The sequence below is a fragment of the Nothoprocta perdicaria genome, unplaced genomic scaffold (assembly GCF_003342845.1).
Source record: "Nothoprocta perdicaria isolate Ctin4 unplaced genomic scaffold, notPer1 scaffold_10, whole genome shotgun sequence".
Classification (NCBI taxonomy): domain Eukaryota; kingdom Metazoa; phylum Chordata; class Aves; order Tinamiformes; family Tinamidae; genus Nothoprocta; species Nothoprocta perdicaria.
In genome coordinates, this window is record NW_020454094.1 from 1,819,173 (window position 1) to 1,844,317 (window position 25,145).

Here is a 25,145-nt window from a genome sequence, read left to right on the forward strand (position 1 = left end):
AAGCGTTCCGGGAGCAATCCATGTGTGCAGGGTTCTCCCTTCTTTTAATCCGAGCCTCCTCTCTTGCAGCCTCGGGATAGGTCTTATTTATTTATGCTTTTATAAATAAAAATATTCGAATGGTGAGGGTAATATTTTATTCCCTGTCATGCCTGCCCCTCAGTCTAACAGCAGCTGGGTTCTTGGTAGGTATTAACTTACCATTTTAGTAACAGCCGAGTTTTCCTCAAGGAAATCCCTCAGGGCTGGCCATTACTGTGTCACTGTATAACAGAGTGGAAAGATGGATAACCTGGATAGATCTCCGCTGGTGTGACTGCTCCAAATGACAGACTTCAGCTATTTATACCCGCTCCTGTTGCAGCCATCAGCCTTTATGTCATGTTGGGGGCGTTTGCAGCTTCTAGGAAAGACTTGCAGCATCTCCAGGTATGAAGTTGTCAGGAAAGGTGATTTCTGGGTGGGACCATCCACAGTGTCTCCTCTGGGGCTCTCATGGCAGGTAGTGAAGTTGGATGCCTCAGCCAAGCTGCAGCCCCTGGAAGCGAGTGGATCCCTGAGAATTGCAGCTCTCCCCTCTAATATGAAGCTTTTACCTTCTGTGGTTACTCAGCAAAGCCTGATTATGTCTGGAAAGGTGAGAAATGAGGAACCCAGAAAAAATATCTGTGTGTGTGTGCGTGAGCACAAATTAAATTGTGATTTTGAGCCGATACCACCCTGTTGCTGAAGTGGTGGGAGAAGGAGGGCGATGGCGTGTGCTGGGCGGCCGTGACATGGCCCCCACGCCTGCCAGGCTGCTYGTTCCCCTTCCCCGCTGTAGCGCCCGTGTCCCTGGCCCGTCCTTGCACCCTCGCAGAGTTCGCTGCTGGTCTCGTGTCCCTGCTGCGCTGCCCTGTCCACCTCCTGCCAGATTTTCCACTCAGCTCTTGCACCTCCATGTTTCCAGTGGTGCCATTGCAAACCTCTCCAAGAGGAACAAGAGACCTGTCCTCCTGCCCCCCTGCGCTTCCCGGGCTTGGGAAGTTTATTGCAAGCGTGATTCGACATTCCTGCTTGTGCGAAGCTGGCCTGGGACATCAGGCCCCCCTGGACCAGAGCTGTGCGTGTTCTGGGTGTGAGCTTGGCCATCTCGTAGTGCTGAGAGCCCCATGTGCCTCCGCTCTGTCATTACACAGACACGCAAAAGATCGCCGGGCCATGCTGCAGAAACACGAGGGCTTTAGAAAGAGCCYCTCTCCTTGGTAAGCCTGAGGCTGTGAGAGTTGGGCTGTTTTTTTGGCCTGTTTCTCCGCTGCTCTTGAGTTTTCATCTGTTGCTCTCTAGGTGTGTTACCAGAAAGAGCTTTGTGAGCATTTAAGAAAATCAAAAAGCAAAAGGGCCTTTTTATCTGAAAGTGATTTGGGGACATGCATGGGCGCTCAGTGTGAGGAATAGGGAAAATGTCCTTGGTGGTGCCTTGCTTCCTGCCTGCGCTTCATCCCTGCCTGCAAACAAAGCTTGTTTTACGGGTTCGAAGAGATCAGCCTTGAGATTGTTGCTTCCTTTTGTTCAAAAAGAAACAGGCTGCAAAGAAAGCCTTGAAATCAAAGTGGAACTGGGGGGTTTTGCGAGGAGAAAACGTGGGAAAATGTTTTCACCTAAAGCAAAAGCCTCAAGGGTTGCGTTCTTCACCCCAAGACTGGAAGGCGGGGGACAGCAGAGCGGGAGGCGGGAAGGGTTTTCCCTCCCACCTGGATGCAAACGCTCCCAACACCTTCGGCAGCAGGGGTGTCGTGCGTGTGTTGACGCCTCTCCGAGCAGCCTGCTGATGCCCAGCACTTAAACCTGGCTTGAGGAGCCTAACTTGGAAGAGGCATAAGTGTGAGCCCGGCCTAGCACTCCTGGCCTTGGGGACACCCAACTTTCCTGCTGCTTTCCAGGTGCTCCATCCCATGAGAGAGACTTGTGAGAACCTYATCCACGTGGAGCTGGGTCAGCGCTGCGCACAGGGTTATCTTGGGGGAGCGAAGAGCCTGACTGGGTGTTTGAGTGGGGCTTCTAGGAGGGAAGGAAGGCCYGAGCTCTGCTAAATCTTCCAAAATGCAGCTGCAGAGGGAGTAAATAACAGTAGCGAGGAGAACAGGGGCAGAGAATTAATACCTCCCCACAGGAAAGCAAGCAGAGAGCCACTGATTAGAGTAACTTGGATTCATTTTGTGAGCCTGAGCTAATGCACATTCGTGAAATACTTGAGGTGCTGGGGTGTGAGATGTTCTGCAGCTGCGAGGTGCTGCTTGGCCTCGAGGCACAGCCAAGCGGGGAGCAGAATTCCTCTGGGACCTGCCGGTGGCCATGGAAGGTCTTGCCTAGGTGCTGGGATCCTGGGCAGCCCTTGAAGCCTTTGCTTTTTTRTGGAAAATAATGGGCAACGTTAATTTTCCAAGAGGTGAAAGCCCTGCTGTGCAGGGAGCTGGGAAGCCGCAGGAGCCGGGAATGCTGTCGTGTGTAGGGTAGGATGGATACAACGGGCTGCTTTGGGCTGCTCTGTGGGGAGTCAGGCTGCAGAAACCTTCCTGGGGAGCCCCTGAAGTGCAGGAGCTGGGTTGGGGACAAGAGGATCCGTGTGCCAGATTTGGAGTCGGGAATAAGCGCGAAACTCGGCTTGCTCCCGAAACGCTGCCAGCTTTGGTGCTGGAGAAGAGCTTCACAATATGACCTGGTGTCTCCYGCTAGTTGAAAACATAGCGTGAAGAAAAAGAACCTAAAATAAACTCTTAAGATGGTTCTGGCTGCTTGGAGCTGTGCAGTCTGCGCCAGGAGAGACCTGAATTTTGGCGGCTCTTCACGGGCTGCTGCTCCAGGCGGCTCCCAGCTGCTTGTCCACCCCAGACCCTAACCAGTCCCAGAGCCAGGTGCCTGCCGACACATTTAGCCATCTAAATATACGTGGCCTCCCCTTCGGACATGCTGCACGCCACGGTGCCCGAGCTGCCCCCGTCGGAAGTACTCACTACGTAGCAAAATCGCCCTCCTTATACTTAGGTGCTTAAATATAGGTTTCAAAGGCCCGCTCYGGGCAGCCGTTTTTCCAGCCCTTCGGAGCCGGGAATAGCGGTGCCATCGGCGTGGCGCTGTCCCAGCCGCCGACTCAACCGCAGCCACACGCGTCCCTCGGCACCGAGAACTTTCTGTTCCCTTCTCACAGAMGTGTCAATGAGGGATGTGTGACACTCCAGAAGCTTATACAATTTTTTTGGCCCGTTTCCCCAGAGTCATTATTTTGGGTACATGCTTTGTTTGTTTATGCTTTTTGTTTTTACTCAAACAGCATGCTTGTTTGCTTTTTTTCTTTTTTTTTCTTCAAATTTTATTATTGTGTCTGGAAAGCTCTGGACCTTCCTTTCCCCTCCCCTCTCCCAGATGGGCTGGCTATAAAAAAAAAAAAAAAAGGCTCCGCACAGGAAATATTAGAATAAAAAAGGAAATATTTCGGTTCTGCAGTGAATGAAGTCCAGCCTTTCCAGGGAGGATGTGGGAGAGAGAGGGGCCGAAAGTGGCAGGTGTGTTTGGAGGGAAGGGAGTGCCCTGCCGTGTATTTTAAGCTCTGCTGGTTCCGTGCCACTCATTTTACAGCTCTCCAGTGAAAAGGGATCCGGGTCTTAGTTTGCTTTTAATCTCATTGTGAGCAGCTTTAGGAAACAACCTTCCCGCTCTTGCAAATCTGTTTCAGCTCCTCTATTTGATTAGATCCTTGCTCTCCGTTCCCGGAACTGGAAGGAGCCTCGCGGGCTGATCTACCTGGGTCGGAAGGGAAATGGGCTTGTGTTTTGGGCAGGAGGAAGCTGGCTCCAGCTTCCCTCCCCATGGATCTCTGGGAGCCAAGGGAGCCGCTGTGGAAGAGCAGCCATCCCCAGGAGGACTTCAGAGAGCTCTGTGAAATTCTCTGCGCCCTGTGGCGGGGAGGAGAGCTTGGAGCTGGCGCTGGGGCTCTGGGAGCGGGCAGTTCCCGGGGAGCCAGAGCGGCATCCGTGGCCGCTCTCCGAAGCGTTTTGATGGCTGCGCGGCCTCAGTCATGGTCAGCACCTAAATATTAGCTGCAATAGGAATAAACAAGGAAAAAAATAGCGCTTGCCAGTTCAGTGGATTGAAGAGCTTACGTTTAGGCAGGGCTGCTGATCAGAAATGATGGCCAAATATTCCATAAACTTCCACGTGCACGGGAATTGCTGCTCCCGGCCCTGCAGGGTAGCTCTGCTCAGGCCTACAGGCAGCAGCAACTACTCAATAACAGATCTACGCGGCGGTGCCGGACCTGGAATGCAGAATAACTGCTTCCATTCGCCAGCAAAGGGAAAATTTGCTTCAACACATTTTCCCTCTGAAAACTGGCCAGGACACCCTGGTGAAAATCCACCCCCTCTGGATGTGTCRTGGGGGTTTTATTGTCTGCCAGAGCGCCAAGAAAAGCAGCTTCTGGGCTCGTCTGAAGGCTGCGACCTCTGCCAGCCACCCCCAAGGGGGACATTGGGTGTTCTGGGTGCTGGGTGCTCTGGAAAGGCTGCGTAACCTTGCAGGGCACTGATTCGCAGAGAAAAGTGGTGTCTCCCAAACTGCTCTTCTTCTTGAAGAAACAGCACCATCTTCGTGGGGTTTGGGGACTCATGGGCTCTAGATTTACCTGCATTCAGCCAGCAACATCCACCTGTGTTCCTGAAGTGCTGCTTAGAACTTGCCATTGCACCAGGTTTAAGAATATGCAGCGAGGGAGGAGGAAAGTTTATTTAATTAAAGTTTACTTTTAGCTCAAGCCAGAATGATCTTTTAATTTCCTAATTTATTTATTGGCTTTGGCCTCCTCCCTTCCCCAGGCTTTGCCTAGAGTAAAACACTGACATTTGGAGACTTGCTGAAATCCGAGGGACTGTCCCAATCAGCATGAACAGATCTGTGCTAATTRGCAGCTGAGCTCCACAGGGACAGCCCTTTTGCAGGACACGTCGTTCCTTGGCCCAGGGACACAACCAAGGGGCCCTTTGCAACTGCTCAATACAAATCCCTTTGCGGGAGGACTGACACGGAGCCCTTAAAGGGCACGGGTTTGCACTGCCTGGCTCTGTGAGGAAAAGATACATAGATGAATAATTTAAAAGTAAATATGTGTGTGTATATATATATATATATACATGTATATAAAGTGGGCAAGAATATAGTGACCTCGAAGAGATTGTGAATGAGATGGGGTTAAAGTCCCGAAGGAAGCGATTCATCCCTCTGCAAGTGTTTGCAGTTGAAGGGTTGCGCTTCCCCCTTTGGCTTCCAGAAGTGAATCACTGGGATGCTGAGAAGGATGTGAGAGAAAACGTTGTGGGTGCCCATTGTCGCTCTTAAGCATCCTGATTGTCAATTAAATGGAGGAGAGGAGAAACATGACTGATGATAGTCACTCAAGTTGCTCAGCGGGGATTTGTAGCCAGCATTATTATTGCCTTGCCGGCTGCCAGCACGGCTACACTTGTCAGCCCTTCCTTTATGAATCGCCCCTTTCAGATGTTTGCAGCTGGATGGCAGAAGTTCTTTTGGGGATGGAATCTGCTGTTAGAGGCCTCAGTCTTTTGCATTTTCTTGATTAAAAACSCTCTTCCAAAGAGGCAGTTGCTTTCGCCAAGTTGTAAGGGCRAAACTCCTGGAGGGCTCCACACTGCTCCCCTTCCCTGTGAGGAGGAGGAGGAGGAGGAAGCAGGCACATCCGTGAGGGCAGCGCGAGGGGGTTTGCAGGGGGAGAAGCCCTGTGAGTGGTGCCAGGCCTGGGTTCCTGGCCCTGGGAACAGCACAAGGACGTGGCCGCCTTTCCCGCAGCCGGGAACGCTTCCCGAGGGTGGCCCGCCCGGAGYGCCCAGGTATCTCGGGCAGGAATCTCCCTGCTCAGCTGCCTGTGGAGGCAGCCCGGGGCCACAGCTCCGCGCTCRGGCTCTTCCCAGGTGCTCCGGGCCCGCTGGGGCCCCGCCAGGCTCCCGCAGGCGCCTCCAACGCGGAGCCTCTCCCAGCCCGCGCCTCCCTCCGGCGACGAGAAGCGACAGCGGCCGCGGTGCCCAGAGCTTTCGCCTCCCSAGGGACCCTGCCGCCCCTCACAGCCCGAATCAGGAGGGCCTAGAGCAGGCCTGGCCTGGGCCCAACCGGGCCACCAGCCAACCACTGAGTCGGCTTTTGCTTACGTTTGTTTTCGGTATTTTTAATGTTTTCTTTCTTTTCACCCCGGGAAGACAAAGGCTTCTTGGTCAGTCTATTACAGAGCACATGGATAAGATGTGAAATTGTAAGCAGAAAACACACCGTAGTTTTTAATTAACTGTCACCGTTTTAAGACTGTTAATGAACCCTTTAATAATATACATTAATATATTAATATTATGAGGCCAGAATAGACAAGTTTCAGGTTTAATTTAAATAATAGTAATAACCAACATATAACCAGTAATATAACCAATAATAGCGTCAGGAATCCCAAAATAACATGAATTTGTAAACTAATTTAGTATTGTTTTACAAACAAGGCTGATGCACATTTGGAATACCAAAAAGCACATGTTAATCTCCATTTTTTTTTTGTTTTGAAGTTAACTATTTATTTTTGAGCATTTTATTTCCTTATAAGCAGTCTTGCATGCACACATGTAGAGGTGTCCTTACAGTACATTGCTTAGGCTTTTCTGCATGTGAGTAATACCAAACATCTGTCTCTGTGCCAATGCTTCTGCGTTCATCATTGCATTCAATTTTTGCATACAATAAGCTTTGAAAAAGAGGGAAAAAACCCTATTTACTCAAGTAGCATTTACACACCCTGTCAGAAAGTGTATTCTCTCTGTGGTTTTATTGCATTCTGCTTTCCAGTTCCCTTTTTTCCTGTTCTTTGTCCTTTCCTATGGATTCAGCCCGTGGCGCCCGGGGCATGGGGCGAGTATCCCCGTCCGCCTGGCGAGGCCCTTGGTGGCACTGTGGTTCTTGGGAGCCGCYTCTCCTTGGAGGGCCTTGGCTTGTYGGGAAGGGCCACGCTGTCCTTGTAAAATACCTGCCTGTTCACTCGAGGCTCTGGAGGGATCGGGAGCGCCCTGCCACCTTTGTGTCACTTCCCCCTGCTGCCACCCAGCATTTAGGGCAGGACTGTGGGTGAAGAGGGGTCCCCAAAGGTGACGGGCCGGATGGTGCCCGTAGCTGCAGCTCCTCTGGCTGCTCCAGCCTCGCATTTTCTCTACATTCGTTTTGAGGTCGCAGCCGAGCTCTGAGAGAACCTGTTGCAGGTGCCAGCATCAACCAGTTGCAGCTCAAAGGCAGAATAAAAAAAATAATTAAATCAGCAAGCAAAGAAAAGAAAACCAGAGCAGGAAATTAAAGTAGCCTTCCAGTCCTGGGCCGGTTTCCTCTGTTCCAGTTGTTGGCAGGACGCAGCGGAGGGGGAATCCACAACCTGCCCCTGTGCAGCGCGGGGCCGGGCAGGGGGAACGTTGTCCCCTGGCAGCGAACGGCCCTGCTCCGGAGTGGCCGGATGCGGCCGGTGGTTCCCGCAGGCCGGGTGGCTCCAAGGCGGCTCTGGGAACGTCGCGCGGACCCTGGAGCCTCTCCCGGTTTTTGGCCTTGCTCCCTCTCATCTCTCCGGTGCCTCCTTGTTGCTTGGCAACCCAGGCGCTGCTAATGGCACTTAGTGAATCCCCCCTGCTCTTCCTGCCCTCCTCCCCGCGCTCTTCCTCGGGAAGGGCGAAATGGCCCTGGCCGAGTGAYCCCGGACCCGCTGCTCCACCAGCCACTGTGCTTTGCATGGTCCCGGTGCAATTCCTGCACAGGGCATCTCCAAGCCCACAGGGATGCTGGGAGCTTCCCCTGGGCCCCTCCAGAGCTCGGCAGCCAACATAGGCTCTCCCAGGACAGGGATCCCAATGCTTTCCAGGGTGGCTTTCCAGGGAATTAGTGTCCTCAGAAGGGCAGCGTTGTCCTGCCCTTGGATCCCGCAGCCCCAGGGAGGCAGGAGGGCGGTTGGCCGAGTCCCTCCCTGCCTCCCACCGCGGCTTGAGCTCCTGGTGCCCATGGGCAGCACCTGGTGCTGCAGCCAGGGCTTAGGATCCTAAGGATCCTTAGGCCTGGGGATCCTTGAAGCGGGGGGGTTGTTGTTCCTTCCCTGGTTGGAATTTGGGCAGTTCAGTCTAGCAGTGAGAGCAGTGGGTGTCAAAACGGCGCTGCCTCCCAGGCGAAGGGAACGGTTGTCATCTCGGGGGCTGCCTGGGCCCTTGAAGCAGCCGTTGTGCCATCAACAAGCAACGAACACGTTTGTCTTGCGTCTTATAACTGAATCATCCAAACTTCTCCTGCTGAAATACTTACCTAGGAACGCGCTGGATTCTCCATCGCGTTGGATTCAGGACTGGAGGTGATCCTGAGAAATGTCCTTCAGCCCCTGTGGGCTCAGTGGGGACAGCGGGATCCAACCTGGGAGGTTGGTCAGCATGGAGGTCCTTTCTTGATAAAATCCTGTCAATCTATTAATAGCTCTCTGATTTACTGGTTTTACTGACGGAAACTTGTCCACGGAGGAGCTGGAGAACAAGTTTAGGAGCAGAACTTGGGAATGGTTCTTCAGCCGAGCCATTTATCAAGCCGTGAGATCGCTCTGTGATGAGGCTTGAATTTAGAAACTGCATGCATGCAAAAAATAAGTCTGCTTGGCCAATTGCATACTAATTCATGGTAATTATACATGTAAATTGGGTGCATAATTTTACATTCGTTTCACGGAGCCATTTATGCACAGGGTTTCCTGCAAAATACTCAGGCTACTTCATATCCGCTGCGGTCTCGCGTGGGGACACGCGCTGGTAGCCCCAGAGGCAGGAAGGGTCAAGAGAGAGACATGCCTGGCCGTGGAAGTGAATCCATTGCTGCGGTGCCTTCCCAGCTGTGTGCTTTTCCTGGAAAACCRCTTAAATACTTGATGATTTGGCAAGGGGGGAGAACAGATATTCATGAGAGCTGCCCTTGAAACTGTTCCTATTGCTCAGCGTGGTCCAGGAAATGCTGCTTCATGTCAGAAAAATAAAGGGTGGACTAACCACCAAAGGGACCTCTTTTTTTGGCTGATTAGAAAGTCCTTAGGCTTTTTAATCTCCCTGAGTGTGTCATGGGCTGGAGTCTGCCTAGGTCTCTGCATACTCCTTTCTTGCCTGCTTTGCCTGTCTGAAGAAGCTGCATTACTTGCAGTTTGCTCCGTGTGCTCCCCAGAACTCCGTTATTGCTCCAGAGCTTCATCTCGGATGTAAATCTTAATTCTCTGTTTTGCCTTTCAGTTCCTGGCATGCCGAAGCTTTTGCCTTCACAAGCGGCAGGGCTGTCCTAGTGCTCTTGAAAAAAGCTTTCCTAATCTCTGTCTGCATCTCTCCGCTTAATACACGGGTATTGATGGTGCGCACTAAAGACGTTTGGACGCGCATGTCTCGCACGCCCACGTTACTGTCCTTGGTAACAGCAGTGTGGTCTTGTGTAGGTAACCTCAAGAAAATCTTTAGCTTTGAGGTGCCACCATATATTACATATTTGCTACATTTGTTTTATAGCTGTTTTAAGAGTGTTTTATGTGTATTCCATGTATACCTTCCACTTGGAAAGCCAGGGTCCTCAGGAGAGTGTCAAGTGCCTCCCGAAGGAACGGGAAAGTGATTCATTTTCACCACTAAAAATAGCAGGGCCGTTGTCTACATTATCGTTGCGGCTGTGATTTTTTAGGGTCATCTCTGTTGGAGCCTGGTTTGTCTGCACAGGTAGATGGACTATTAGATAAGAGGCAGTGCAAGTTTTCATGGCTACAAATCACCCTGGCTGTCTTTATGAGTTGCCTCAGTTTGTCCTTTAAAGGTATCAGTCATGGAAAGCTTGATGCTGCCTCTCTTGTGTTTCAGATTTCTATAATTTTACGAGACAAAACCGTATATGAGAAGAGAAGAAGGACTGATAGTTCCTCGTGGTCTCATTATTCTTCTTAACAAAGCTGCTGATGGCTTTGATGGGTCTCACTGAACTGTTTCAGTGATTCTGGAGGGAAACAAACGGGTGCTGAACGTGCGGGTGTGGGGTCTGTGGGCTGGGAAGAGCGCTCCCAAGTGCCGATTTTCCCACTGCTGCACGTGGAGAATGCCTATTTGTCGGCAGGTCCCCGGGTGAAAGCAGCAGTGATGCTGCTGCCAGCCTTGGCCCTTTCCTCCCTGCACGTCACGCCAGGTCTCGGGCCGGCACCGGGGACACCCCTGTGTCCCATGCTTGTTCGGCAGCCCCGGGTGGGCAGAGCRCGGCGCGCACCCCCCAATACTTGCTGCTGTTTATCCCGTGCTCTTAGGCACTGACAGCTGTTTTTATTAGTGCAAGAGGCTCGTTTTATGTGTTTCCAACTATGCAAAATTGCAGACGCTGCGAAGCAGCTCTTCCTGGCAGCCTTTGGATGCCTCCCCGGGGTTCCCCCGCGCTCTCCGCTGGCTGAGGCGCAGGCCCCGGGGCCGGAGGAGCCTTGGGTGGCCAAGGTGACTAACGTGTGTCTGGTGACTCAGGTGTCTGAGGAGCCCCAGATGACTGAGACGACCTGGAGGGCTGAATCTTCCTCCCTGCTGTGTCCTGAGGAGCAGCAGAGCAGCGGGTGGATGCAGCTGCACGCATCAGTTATCGATAACAACTCACCAGCAGTGTGCCTGCTTGCTTGGCCGTGATGGTGATCGTGACAAGGACAGCGGGCCGGACGAGGAGCCCTGTCCTGCCTGCCTGGGTGCCCCGAGATCAATGTGTCAAAGGAGGGGGACGCTCTGATGCGCTCCACAAGAACAGTGTGACTGGAATGTCTGCTGCAGGAGACGGTGCCCTCGTGTTGCTTGCAGACTGGTGCCTTTTTGTGCATCAGGTGCTTTGAGTACCTGCATTGGGGCTGGAGCAAGGCGGGGATGTGTCGGCAACTAAATTTACATGGGAGATTTTGAGTGTGATGGGTAGTGAGCCAGAGGGTTCCCTCTTGCTGGGCCAAGGCTCCTTGTGCTACCCAGGCCCGTCGCCTTCGTTATCYCTCCAGCTCCTCCGCTGGCATGAGAGAACATGAGCTGGGGTTGCCTCCCTGCCTAGTCCGGTTATTTTCATAGGAGAGGAGACTACAGAGGGAGGAGAGGCGGCCCAGACATGGAGAGAGCTTTGCTGTGCAGTGAGGAGCGAATTTGGGGCCTTTTAAAGAGGAGCATGTGATGAGTGAGATACAGAAACAATAGGAGAGAGATGGGAGTAATATGTGATCGGGAGGAGTTTGTGAGGGTGGCTGGGCGTTTGGGAGACCCAGTGTGAGCAACACCTCCAGGTGCAAGGCTAGAGGAGATGGGAGMAAGAGCGTTAGCTGTGGAGAGCAGCGAGGCCGATCGGGGTGGCTGTGTCCGGCGGAGCATCCATTCGGATGATGGGCTCTGCAGAAGCCGTGCGCATGACAGGGCAGTGGAGGGGCCACCAAGGCTGTGGGCACTGGGACATGACCCCTATGGAGCTCGGGAGAGGGCAGCAGGAGACGCTGCGCTCAGCCCCGTTCCGGGCAGGGGCAGCATGGGGAGCCCTTCGGCCCCGGGCATGTGGAGTGRGTGAGGACGCTCAGGGCAGGGCGGGAAGCAGGGAAGCATCCACTGACATTCCTGCGGGCACGGGCAGCGAGCGAGAGGGACGAAGGGAATTCTCATCAGGAGGCAGCAAGCAGGCGGAGCAGAAAACACGGGCCGGTTCCTGGCGCTAGCAGGAACCAGCGGCRTGTCCGAGCCGCGCGGGACGTGTGGCGGGGCGGCCACGCGCCACCACCCGCTGTCCTGGCCCGGGGCGACCCGCGGCAAAGGCAGGGCCGCCCTCCGTGTCCTGTCGCTTCCTTCCCGCAGCCTCCCTTCCCGCAGCCTCCCGCCCTGGGCATGGCCCCTCCTTTTTCCCCGCCGTCTGTGCCACCCAGGGCTTCCTTTCCAAGTTTTCTCACACCCTTTCATGGCTGCGCCCAGGGAAGCTTCCACTCCGCAAATCCCGGGGACTGGATAAGCAAGAGGGATGTCTTTAACACAGGAGCCGGGCTGGGGCTCAGCCTGAGGGGCCCGGGGGGCTCTGCTGATGCCCCACGYGAAGGAGAGCAGCCGCAGAGCTGGACGTGAGACAGGCTCAGCCTTTCCATAAGCTGCTGTTTCCCTGCTGAGGGCAGCCCCTCGTGGACGCCCTGAGCGGGGGTGTCAGGGAGTGTTTGCAGAGGAGCTTGGTTGTGTTTCTGCAGCAGAAACGCACAGGTCGGTGCCCGAGGCTGGACRAAGGCTCCATGCAGACCCCTTTGGCCTGAGCTCCGGTTCCCCATGCACGGTGGGAAGCACTGCTGCTGAACAGGAGCTGCCTGCTGAATTATTTAGCTGCACAACCCYGGGAGCAGCAACAACGGCAAGAGCTTCAACCGGCGGCTGCCTCTGCTGGGAAACAAATGCGGCCACCGCAAACTCCCCGGAGCCCACGCGCGCAAACCCCCTCGGAGGCTGCGGTGTAGAAAGCRTTTATCGGTACCTGGCTGGTGCGGGGCTCCCGGTGGGGGATAATCCCTCAGCAGCTGCCACCTGTTGGTTTGTAGCTAGGCAAGCAAAATCCTGCCCTTCTTTGCACGAGAGGGTGAAGTTATTGAGCTGCAGGATGCCCACATTGATGGCCGGGGTCACTCTGAGCTGTGTGAGTTGCGGGATCAGGCCAGGAYCACACCGGGCCCATAGCAGGAGCAAGATATGGTGCACGCCGGGCCCTGAGTCCCGAGTGCCCTTGGCCCGTGGGTCCCCGGAGCAGAGCGGGTCGCTGCAGGGATCACGGGCCTGGGCTTCCCTGTCCGCGGCGGGCAGAGCACGGAGCGCGGGACGGTCGGGAGCAGAGCGAGCAGGAGCGGGGTGCCTGGGCGCCCCTTGGCTTCTGTAGGGATGTGGCCAAGGAGACTTTGGGGAGGGCTGCAGAGCAGGGTGGTAACGGGCGGGAGAAAGAGGAGCTGCTTGATGTGGTAAGGAAGGGGAGTGCGGATGATGACTCTGTGAAAACATCCAGCTGGGAAAATGGTCTGGATCGGATCTCCTTGAGGATCATTCAGAAGATATACCAGGTGGATCTCATGGTCTGGGGCTGTTGCTCCTCTGGAAAAACAAGGTGCCAGACACATTGAAGACTTCATCCCTGGTGCTTTTCCGGGCCCGCCACCGCCTGGGCTCCCGTCTAACTCCGTGCGAGGCCGGGGAGGTTTGTTGCTCTGCCCATGGTTACTGTGAGCACCCGCGAGCCTCTTGACCCTGTGTAAGCACCAGCGGGATCCAGCGCTGGGGTTCAAACCCCCTCTGGATGCATCTCCAAGAAGATTAATCTTGCTGATGGAAGCTGGGCCTGTGACAGCCRGGACTTTGAAGGCTCTGTCCTTCTCCATACCAAATAAACCAGTGAGATCTGCAAGGCTCAGGACTTCCTGAGCTAGTGATGTATAAAGCAAAACAGTTATAATTAACCTTAAGGTGTGAAAGAATTCCTTTCTTTCAAGCAAAAAAAAATCTTTCCTCTCTAGGCTTGGATCAAAAGTGAGTGATTTTTTTTTCCATGCCACATTAGCTGTGCCCTTATTTTTTTGAAAAAAAAAAAAGAGATAATCTAAAAAGATCCAAGTTGTGATATGTAACTTTTAATGATGTTCCCAGTGTCAGGGGAACCGTGTGGTTCCTTCCCGTGGGGACCCCACTCGGAGCCACCGTGCTCAGGGACGGGGCTCCTGTCGCGGTGTCTGCCGCCGTCACTTAGTGCAACGCCTAATGGGGCTGTTTCGTTAGACATGCCAAGAARGCAGCACGAAGCACCGGGGGTAGCTCCCAGGGCAGAGCGCGGCCCGCCGGCTCCTCGGACACCCAGTCCGTGCCGCCGCGGAGCCATCGGCACAACCGGGATTGGGGCCGAAGGGAAGGAGCTGGCAGCGCTGTCCCGGCTCCGCTCGGGGTGTTCCTGCCCTCGGCCTCGCAGCAGAGCSCGCGGCCCGGGAAGGCAGCGACAGGCCAACGCAGAGGGTTTCCTCTGCTTTCTCACGAGCTCTCCCAGCTCTTGGAGCCATTCCTTTCATAAGGAACATCCTGAACCCTGCAGGGCCGTCCTTGCTCCGCAGGGTTGAAGCCATCGCAGTTGGCAAAGGGAAGATCTGGGCACTGGGTAGTGCCCGGCGTTCCTCTTGTCCATGGCCCTTTCCATGGTTACCTTTTGCTTTCGACCCTCGTTAGAGCTCTTCTCCGGAGAGCGGGAGGTAAGAACGACTGCTCGGTTATAGGGAACGTGGGCAATTCAGGCAGGGCGTTTCAAAAGGCCGCTTGGGCTGATAGCGGCATGAGCTGCCTCCTTGGGACTAATCCCGCTGTTCCTCTAATCCCGGGGCACCTGGTGCCTCCCACCACAGACCAGGACCCCATGAGCCCTGGCGACTTCCAAAGCCAACCAGGATTCTCCATTTTGGCAGTGAATAATCTACCCGCATCCCGGCAACAAGAGCAGCAACGTTTTATCTAAAGGCCCGTTCCCGAGGTCCGAAGGCTGCACAGGCTTCCACYGGCAGAGGAGAGGGCAGAGCAGGAAGCTTCGCCGCCACCAAGGCTCCGAGGCAGAGAAGTCATTTGTTTAAGTCATGGGAATTCTGGATGGAAACGCCCCRGGCTTTTGGAACCCCTAGGGCTTGCCGCTCGCACTGCAACAATTAAAAGTTTGGGATATTTAGCAAACTCTGCATAGCTGTTTTTCCTCTTTCATAGTTCCAGCATACCTTTTAATTAATTCCCTTTAATTGCTTTTAATTTCCTTTCCTCCCGGTTTCTCCCTCAGTAAAATGAGGGCTGTCATCCTTTCAGTTTGCCTTTCATGTTGCAGACTCTGCGTTTGATTGTGTTTCACCCACGTCATGTCTCGCAGCTATTTAATTCCTGGAAAGCTCCAGCCCCGCAGCTAGAATCCAAGTGGCATCAGCGACGCCGAAAGGATCGCGCGCTCTGTGCCCTTCTCGTAATGCCACGCATAAACAAAGCGGAGCAAAAGCTCCGTCCTCACTTGGAAAGGGCCATTTTCCATCACCTGTGTTTTCATGGTACCGTCATAACGCGGATGTTCCTGGTCCAGAGTGACAAGATAAAAAGCCTCCTGCTGTCTAATCCCCGCAGCCTTTGGAGGCTGGGAAAGGGCTGCAAGCGCCGAAACGGCAGCCTTGGGACGCTGAAATTCCCCTTTTCTGGCAGGCAAGAACGGTGCCCGTCCTTACGAGACGCTGATGTTTGTTGCTGCGTGCTCGTGTCCAGCGGGTGCTCAAGGGCTCCGTGTGTTTCGGTGGAGGCGCTTTGCAGCCCGGGTGAAAATAAAAGGCGAAAGCGAGAGGGAGCGCGGATGGAGCGGGATCGGCATCCCGGCGCTYGCTGTAGCACCAGGGCATTTGGGACAGCGGGTCGGGGGGGAGTCAYGGGTTTAGGTTTCCTAACCCTCTTGGTCCAGAGAGAACAGCTGTTATTTTTTCTGATTTATTTCTTTTTTGCTGCTGCTTCTCCAGTCCCAGGGGTATTTGAGCAGCACAGCTACCCCCGTGCTTTCCATGGGCCGAAACTACCCATGCAAACACCCTGCTCACCCGTTTCCTCCCCTCTGGAGCATTTACAATCCCGGGGGCGGCTGCAGGACCCATCTCAGAGGCCCGTCCTGGCACAGCCCGGGTCTCTCCGGGGCCACCTCTTTTCCTTTCCGCACAGGAGCTGGGCGCCATTCCAGCCGTGCCATTCCCGCATCCCACGGCTCCCCCCAGATAGCGGCGCGCAGGGGTTGCCAAGGTCCTCCCGTTGCTATAGCAAGAGGAGAGAGGGCAGGGAGGCGCGGAGACACGYGTGCCGCTTCGCCCAGAGCCTTTCCTGCTGATTGCACCTGAAGCCCACGCTACCTATTTGGGGGAAATTAATAGTTAACAGCCTTAAAAATAAGTATCAGTATTGAGGTAATCGCCCCTTGAATTGGCTGAAGCATCCCTCTGGCTGGAGTGAATGCACAGCACTAACTGGGATATTAAAATATTTATCTTCATAAGGGCACCACTGCCGCCATTCTCCTCCTCGCTGGGTAATTAGCAGGAGGCTCGTTAGGCCAATCAGCGGGTGCTGGCGAGCTGCAGCTTTGCCTCCCTGGGCGTGGCGAGGGGGGTGACTTATTAAATGAATTTGAGCAGGGTGGATGTGGCCAGCCCTGGCTGTGGAGCTGCTCTGGAGGAGGAGAGGCCAAGGCTGGAGGTGTGAGGGCTGTGACACGGCTGCCTCTTGCTCAGTTTGGGATGTGCTCCACAGAAACTGCTGCCTTCCCGCTGCCGGGTCGGCAGTGTCGCCCTGTGGCAGGTAGTTTTTACTCTAATTTTCTTGRTGTGTCTGGGGAGTTGAGGTTTTCCCTTTTGCTGGTGTTGAAGGTGGGATTTCCTGGGCGTAGGAGTGTGAGGTGTTGTGGGCAGGCCCTGGGCCCTGCCCCTGGGCCCTCCTGGATATTTAAGCTACTGTTTTTGAGGCAATAAAGCTGAAGCCAGGGGCATGCRGTATTAAATGTGCTGGTATGAAGGCCCCAGAGAGCTGCCCCTGAGGGTCTGCAGAGCCCRTGTGTGGGTTGGGTGGCAGGTTTAGACACCGGCAGCATCTGGGGACCCAAGGCTGTGTTTTGTGGGTGCTTTGGGTGCTGTCTGGGCTGGCCCTGCTAGTGGGAAGCTGCTCTGCTCAGGCTCCCTGTYCCGAGATGCTGAGTGCTGCAGTTGGTGTCCTGAATGTCCCAGCACAGGGAATGACCCCACGGAGACATGGCAGGAAAATCATGAGGGAAGAGCTGGGGCTTGGGATGTGCAGGATCCCCATGCCCTGTGGGCTGGGAACAGACAAGTGGAAGATCCAGGTGCTGCCATGCTTGTGGCTGGGGAAGATCTGCTTTCCCACCCTTTCTGGTCCTCTCCATACCGAGTGTTGACACGTTTTTTCCTAGCTCTGTCCTGMCTCAATGCACTTGGCATTGAGCGGTGACGGGAAAAGGGCCCGGAGCGCGCCCGGCRCTAATGCCCTGCAGGGCACGGATTAAAAGGTTCTGTCCTCTTGGTAAAYGTCGTGCCCTGTGTCGTGCAATGAGGGGTGATGTTTGTGTGASTGTGTGCCCCGCTCTGTGCTGATTCCCGTGGGAATCCAGGCACTTGAGTGGCAGCAGGATCTAGCCCCCACTTCTGGGAAGTTTCGTTAGCTTCTTCCTTCCCTCTTCCTGCAGATGGTTTCCGCTGCCGCCTCTTGCGTTGCAGCTGTCACAACAAACCTATTTGATTTAAAATCAYGTGGAAATCTTGATGAAGCAGCTTTTGCTTTAAGGTGACGCAGGTCGTGACCCTGATTCCGGGTGGGCAGCGCGCTCGGATGGGTGGGCAGGAGCCTGGCCGAACCCAGAGGACTGGTCCCAGTCCCTGAAACCTGGACTGGTTTCAGGATGCCCTGAAACCAGCCGTGTGCCTGCAGGATACAGAAGGGAGGCAGGGAGAGGGGTGAGGATGTAAACCYGGAGCCTTGGAGCATTTCTGCTTGTTGGGACATGCAAGTGCTTTGAGCCCCACTGTGCTCGTGTTGCCCGGGACGGGTRAGCAGGGCCCCATGAGCCACGTCTGGCCACCAAAGCTCCATCCTGTCCCTCCTAACTGCGGAGAAATTGGTCCGTGGCACCCTGGCGCCCCAAGCAGAGCCCATCARTGGGATGGGAGCGAGAGCAGGGGCTCGGCAGCCCTCCAACCTCAGCCCCAGAGCTCCTGCTTATCCAAAGCCTGCGTTTCCCAGGGAATTTGCATGCCCAAGACCTGCTTCACAGCACTTGTAGGTGTTTTTTAATCCACTGGAGCCCTGGGCAAGGCCTGTGTGTGACTCGGAGGGTAACCAGCATTTGCCCGTGCTCACCTGATGCACTGGCTGAAAACGAGCGCAGAATAATGCGYTCACAGAGGAACCTTAGGGGGCCTGCAGCAAAACGCCCGTGGCCTGCGCTGTGCAGGTTGTGTAACGTGGCCTCGTGCAGCTTGCACAAAGTATCTGCAGGGTTCAAGCTAGCAGATAGCTTGTAATTCCCCTTCTCAAATACAGGAGACCCTGAAGTTTGTTCTTTTGACCTTTGCAAAATTAATGGAAGGCACTGATGGATTTGCATGGGTGGGATAAATGAGCTGGAAGGAAAGGAGTCAGTGAGATTGTGAAAAGGCAATGAAAAGGAACGCGGGGAAGCTTAGACTGCAGTAATAGTTAACTCAAACTATAGCCAAAGAGTGTCCACCCTGAGCACGAGCTGAGCTGAGCCCTGCTGCTCCCCCGTGTCTGCTGGTGCCGATGGGAACAGCCCTAGAAAGAGGAGCCGCAGCGTTAGGAGGAGACCTGCGCCAAACCGGSGTGTTGCTCATGTCTGCTAATGAGGAGAAAGGAAGAATGCAGGGATGAGATCCAGCTACCCCATGGACGGGTTGATATTTGGGACAAAAAGGGGTTGGATTAATGCAAAGTGATTCATCTCTGAGGAGCCCTTCTCCCTTTCCCTTCAAATCCTTCTTCCAGTGTCCGTTTCCTCCACAGAGATCCTGTTTCCATCTTCCCCCTAGAATTCCTGTCAAGAATTTAATGCTTGCAATAGCTATAAGTATTAGCGGGGCTCTTCAAATCGCCTCTGAGTGTTTCTGCAAGCAGCAGGCGCTGCAAACGTTGGCCCGGAGGAGGCTGCTGTCTCAGAGCAGGGTTTTTCACAGCTACTTGCAGGAAGTGCCTGGTTGCTGGAGGTCAGAGCAGCATTAAAAGCAACCTGGATGGTTTTCCCCTCACCGATGGGTTCCTCCAACCCATCTCCAAGAGTTGTCTCGGTTTAGGACAGTCCACGGGACTGCAGCTTTCAGCCCTGCTGGTGTTTGATGTGGTGCAGGTCACCTCACCAGGCAGCAGTCCCAGTCCTGCTCTCCCTTACAAGGGTGCAGCTGCTGGGAGCACTGCCCGTGTGCGGTCATGGAGGAGCCTTCGCTGTTTTCATAGAATCATAGAATGCCGAAGGTTGGAAGGGACCTCAGAGGTCATCGAGTCCAACCSCCCTGCTCACGCAGGGTCACCTAGAGCACGTGGCACAGGGCTGCATCCAAGCGGGTTTTAAAGATCTCCAAAGAAGGAGACTCCACAACCTCTCTGGGCAGCCTGTTCCAGTGCTTTGTCACCCGCACAGTGAAGAAATGCTTCCTTAAGTTCCTGTGGAACTTCCGATGCTTCAGTTTGAAGCCATTTCCTCTAGTCCTATCCCTGTCCACCACTGAAAAGAGGCCACCCCCTCCTCCTCACTGCCTCCCTTGAGGTATTTATACACGCTGATCAGGTCCCCCCTCAGCCTCCTCTTCTCCAGGCTGAACAGGCCCAGCTCTCTCAGCCTTTGCTCATAGGGCAGATGTTCCAGGCCCCTGATCATCCTGGTAGCCCTGCGCTGGACTCTCTCCAGCAGCTCCACATCCCTCTTGTMCTGGGGAGCCCAGAACTGGACGCAGTACTCCAGATGTGGCCTCACCAGGGCTGAGTAGAGGGGGATGATCACTTCCCTCGACCTGCTGGAGACGCTCTTCTTAATGCACCCCAGGATCCCGTTGGCCTTCCTGGCCACCAGGGCACACTGCTGCCTCATGGTCAACTTGTCGTCCACCATGACACCCAGGTCCCTCTCTGCGGGGCTGCTCTCCAGCAGGTCCACTCCTAATCTGTACTGGTGTCCAGGGYTMTTCCTCCCCAAGTGCAGGACCYTGCACTTGCCCTTGTTGAACCTCATGAGGTTTCTCGCCGCCCAGTCCTCCAGTCTATCCAGGTCCCTCTGGATGGCAGCACAGCCCTCAGGGCTATCAGCTACTCCACCCAGTTTGGTATCGTCGGCAAACTTGCTGAGGGAGCACTCCAGCCCTTCATCCAGAATCCAGAAGTTTTCAATCACTTATTCCAAGCATAATTCCCGCACTGCCCTGGGTCACATCAGGAGCTGCAGAGCCAGGTGCCTCGTGTCCCTCCTTGRCACTGTTGACAGGCAGTGATGCCAGCTGGGCCTCAGGGAACCAGCTACAGAATCCCAGGATGGTTGAGGTTGGAAGGAACCCCTCAATCATCCAGTCCAACCCCCTCCTCCAGCAGGGACACCCAGAGCTCGGGGCACCCGGTCCCATCCCGGCGGGTTGGCAGATCTGCAGAGCAGGAGCCTCCGCAGCCTCCCTGGGCAGCCTGGGCCAGGGCTGGGCACCCTCACCCCAAACAAGCTCTTCCTCACGGGCACATGGAGCTGCCTGCGCTGCAACTGGCACCCACTGCCCCTTGTTCTTTCATTGACTTCCCTGCTATCCAGCAGCACTCTTAAATAGAGGCTTTTCTGAGCAGCCCTTTGCCCCCAGATKTGGGAGCACTGCAGCAGGGGACTTATCAAAGCCCAGAGGATCCCCACAGCAAGTCCCTAGGGACACCCCCTGCTCAAGAAGAGGAGACCAGGGCAAATCCCGATGCATCCTCTGATGTGGTGTTGGGATGCACAGAGCCCGTCGCTCCCGTGTGTCCCTCCTGCTGAACCTGCAGGGATCGATGCCTCCTGGTTCCAAGGACATCTCGGGCACCTTCCTGCCACTGAGAGTGACATCAAGGAGAAGAGCCAGGGAGAGCTGGGGGCTCCACTTTGTTTCACCGCATGCATTTCTCCTTGCTTGTTTGTTTTCCTCTTTAAACCCATTACAACCTAACAAATGCACTTGTGTTTGAAATTTTCTGACAGTTTCTTCATTAGAGCTAATTGCTCTTAATCATCATCAGCACCAAGCACTTCAGCTAGGGCTCTTCCCACACAGGACTCGCCCAAACGCTAAGCTCACGTCTTGCTGCCCAAATGCCACGTTAGGACCGGCAGCTTGAGTGGACGGTTTGCTGCTTTGCAGGCTCCAGCACTGCAACCTGGGCAGGTTTAGTGACCAGTTGTGGATGCCAGGAGGAAATGAGGCCTTGGAGCACAGGCAGGAGCCAAGAGCACAGCAAATATCAAAATCTTTCCAACAAGTAATCGTATTTTGAACTTAACCTTCTATGCATGCCAGCTCTCCATCTCACTTCTGCTCACGTCCTTTCAGATTTAGTGTTGGAATAAGTATGCAGTTTAAGCAGCAAAGGCCAGCTCAGCATACAGCTTAAAGGAAGGACCTCGCATGACATTAGATGTCAGAGTACCCCAGACTACCCAGTCTCCAGGCACAGCTCAGGGAGAACCATTGGAAGCCCATCCTGCCTGGCTCTCCTCCCTGACCACCATCTCCCCTGGGGATGGAAGGAGCTGGGACACTGATCCAAGGAGCAGCAGTACCGAGACCATTGGGCCCCTCCTGAGGTACCTGAGGGGAGAATGTAGGGAGAAAGGGGCCAAGCTCTTCTCAGTGGTGGCCAGTGCCAGGCCAAGGGGCAGTGGGTGCCAGTTGCAGCSCAGGCAGCTCCATGTGSCCGTGAGGAAGAACTTGTTTGGGGTGAGGGTGCCCAGCCCTGGCCCAGGCTGCCCAGGGAGGCTGCGGAGGCTCCTGCTCTGCAGATCTGCCARCCCGCCGGGATGKGACCGGGTGCCCCGAGCTCTGGGTGTCCCTGCKGGAGCAGGAGGCTGCACTGGGTGAGCTTTAGTGGTCCCTCCCAACCTTAAGGATTCTGGAATTCCGTGATTCCTTCCTGGAATGCTGTGGATCAGCCTGTCCTCGTTCCCAGCCTCAGTGACACAAGTTGGGGCCGGGGCTACAGGCCCCTGGGAGGCTGTAGCAGCTTGAAGTCAYGTCTGTGCAAACGTCCTCCTGCTCCTGGACTGGGAAAGCTGGAGGAGCCTGAGTTAATGCCACGTTGCTCTTGGCCCGCTTGGGAGACAGGGCTGCTTCATGTTATTTTATTTTGATATTAAAGACATCCTTTAAAGGAACCAGCAGCTCATAAGTTGTCACTTTTATGATTAAAGAAATTATAGCCACTTGCCTGGGGCATCTTTGAGAAGAGCCAGGAAGAGACTGTTTCAGATTAATAAGTGAGGGCTTAATTAATTTTCATTATTTGCATAACCRTGTCCTCTAATTAATAGGTAATGGGCAGCCTCTGAATTGATGTGGGAGTGGGGTCTCCAGCGGTGGCATCAGGAGAGGGTTTTATTGCTAGGAAGGGCAGCTTTGCTCAGTCTTCCCGGTAAATTCAGTAACGGAGAGCCGAAGGGTGCCCGTGACAGCGCTGTRTGCTGTCTTGCTAGGGGTGAAATCCAGCTCCTCTAAATCATGCTTGTCCCTGCCCTGGCCAAGGGGCTCCTTAAGGAGCTGGTGGAACCAGGCTTCCTTAAATCCAGATCCTTTAGTTGGTCCAAGCCCAAGTGTCCCTGGTGGGTTGATGGGAGCATTCAGGGCCCTCGAGTCTGAAAGATGCATCAGGCATTAGGTGCAACTGATGTCCCTTTCAGGGTCTGTTACTGGGTTGCTGCTAAGAAGCTGCTCCTGTGCCTTAATCCTCCCCAAGCAGACTGTGAAGTGCTTGCCTGTGCCCTGGTGGGGTGTTTCCCCGTCTGACTGTAGCGGGCTGCTGTTGAGCGCAGCTGTTCTCGCACTGATGGGTGCCCCAGCGCTGCCGTGGCTGTGAGCGGCCGTGCTCGAGCCCATGCTSACCAGAGGCCTCTCTGCTCTGCCGCTGTCTTGTTAGGCTTTGGCTCTGCCGCTGCTTGTGAGGACACCGGCATTGCGTTGCACAGTGTGAGCTACGGGCTCGGCGTGAAGCAGGGAAAGCTGCTCTCAGGGGCCGCCGTGGGAGGGAGGCAGCAGGTAGCAGCCCAAGCTCCTCGCTGGCACAAGGGCTTGGGCTCTGCTGGGTGCGGTGCAGGCTCGCGGGGTGCTCTGCAAAGAGCAAAGTGCAGGCACTGTCTGGAAGAGCCGGCCTCGTAAGGCTGAGCTGGGCACAAAGATGCAGAGAAGAAAGGGAGGACAGCGATGGGTCCGGGCTGTTTGGTTCTTGGTGTTCCTGTTCACCAGACTGTCTGTCCTCACACTATCCCGCCTTAATTTAATAGCTGTTTTTCTCACTGAAGTCTGTTGCTATGTGAGGTGGTGGAAATGCTCTTCCTTACACCGCCTTGTGCACTCAGTATTTCCCCCAGCAATAATCAAGAATCCCGGAAGGGTTGTGGTTGGAAGGGACCTCTAGAGATCATCCAGTCCAGCCCCCTGCTCCAGCAGGGACACTCAGAGCACCCGGTTGCATCCAGGCGAGTTTGGGAGATCTCCAGAGTCTCCTTCTCTCCAGAGTCTCCTCCTCTCCAGAGTCTCCTCCAGAGAAGGAGGATTAAGGAGACTTGATCCTGTTGAGRGGAACATAATTTTGGGGCTTTCACCCGCTCATACCAGGGTGAGCTTGGCCATTGGCACTTCTGGCTTTTTTTCAGTTAATCCATCTGCTTTCTTTGACAGGAAAGTTTCCRCTATCTACCCTGTGAGTGTTTATGCTCATGTGTCACTGAATGCAGCAAGACACCCCGTGCTCGTTTCTGGGCTGCACGCGTGGCCTCCCTGTGCCCGAGCGTCAGTGCTCGTTCCCACCTGAGCATCCCCATCTGCTCCGTCCTCTCCAGCAAGGCCTGGGCGGGGTATTTTGGGTGACAGTGATGGGCTTTGACAAAGGAGAAGCGCCGGCTCTGACAGAACGGCAGAGACTTTGGAAATTAATGATAAACCCCCCAGGTCATGGGAGCCAAAATGCACATTTCTGTTGTGTGCGCCGTGCTGAACAGTCTCTCCTTGCTGATGGCAGCTCTTCAAAGAGGAAGCACAATTTGGCTAAAATTGCCTGAATGAGGTAATAAAATTATACTCCTGTGCAAGGTCCCATTATTCACAAAACACATTTGTTTGGATGCAAATTACTGCAGACCTTTCCCTGATGCAGAGGGGGAGAGAGAGAGAGTTTCCAYGAGCCTCCCATCAGTGCCACAATTCAGCTGCTGAGTGGGTTAATACTAATGCAGCAGCCAAATGCCCTATTAGAGCCCATTTGTGCTCAATTTTGCTCCGTGGCCTGTCGCTCTTTGGGGGAAATCTTAACAGATCTCATGAGATGCGACTTAGGAAGGAGACGTTTCTGCAGCCCCTGGAATCTCAAAGTGGCTTCTGGTTCCTGTGTCCAGGGACTCTTTCCCAAAGCCTTGGGGGGTGCTGTTGGGACAAGGTGGCAGAGTGGCCGAGGGGGCTGCTGCTTGGGCAGTTCCACAGGTACTTGCTGTTCACATGGGTGATATTTCCAAATGCAGCGTAACACTTAGGTGAGAAAACACCGTGCACAATAATATGCCAAGGAGAACAGTCTGGTCACCTGACATGACAAGGAATGGGCAAAATAGTTATTAAAATGACTCGCTATGCTAGTTGACACGACCGGTACTTGTTCTTGCTGGAAAGGGTCGAGGAGCCTTTGACGGGGCTGAGGGAGCGGGACCTTCTCCTTGCATCTCGCCCAAAAGATGTGCCCGAGTCCTGCAGCCCCTGCACAGGCTCAGTGCTGACCACCGTGCTCGGCAGCAGCCTTTCTGCTGCCTGGAACTTCATGTGGATGGTTCTTGTTGACCAAAAGTCCAGACCTGGCTCTAAATGAGCGACTAGGAGAAAAAGAGCAGCTTTCTCAGAGCTATGGGGGGGGGGCCAGCAGGCTCTGCTCCTGGTTGCTGTAGATTCCCCATGAGGTTGCTCTTTATTTTCCCTTGTTCCTGCTTCAGCAGGTAGCAGCCCGCTTACCTACAGAGCCCTTTCATTTAGCAAGGGCTGTTGGCTGAGCTTCAGTGATTGGAAGCTAAAAATCTACAGAAGGGCATGGACTAAATACAAGAATAAACAGAGGAAATAGTGAAAAGCCTGAGTGCAAAGAGGCTTATTCTTCTCCTGGCCTTAACCTCAAAAAGCAGAGATGGAGAAGGCTCCAGAGAAAGGACACCAGGAGAGGGAAAGGAAATACACCTCTATGTCCTTTTAGTGCATTAATTCTTTTTTTGCAGCTGTGTCATTAGGAGCCCTGGTGCTTAGTCTTGCTCTATAT

General features: G+C 54.4%; 1 protein-coding gene across 1 annotated transcript in view; it reads left to right on the top strand.

The window, feature by feature from the left end:
• Positions 1 to 16,363: 16,363 nt before the first annotated feature.
• The window catches only part of ZBTB7C (zinc finger and BTB domain containing 7C), a 107,331-nt gene continuing 98,549 nt past the window's right edge, over positions 16,364 to 25,145 (top strand). Inside the window, exon 1 of the mRNA XM_026039954.1 lies at positions 16,364 to 16,412. The gene's annotated coding sequence lies outside the window, so the exon portion shown is untranslated. The remainder of the gene's footprint in view (positions 16,413 to 25,145) is intronic.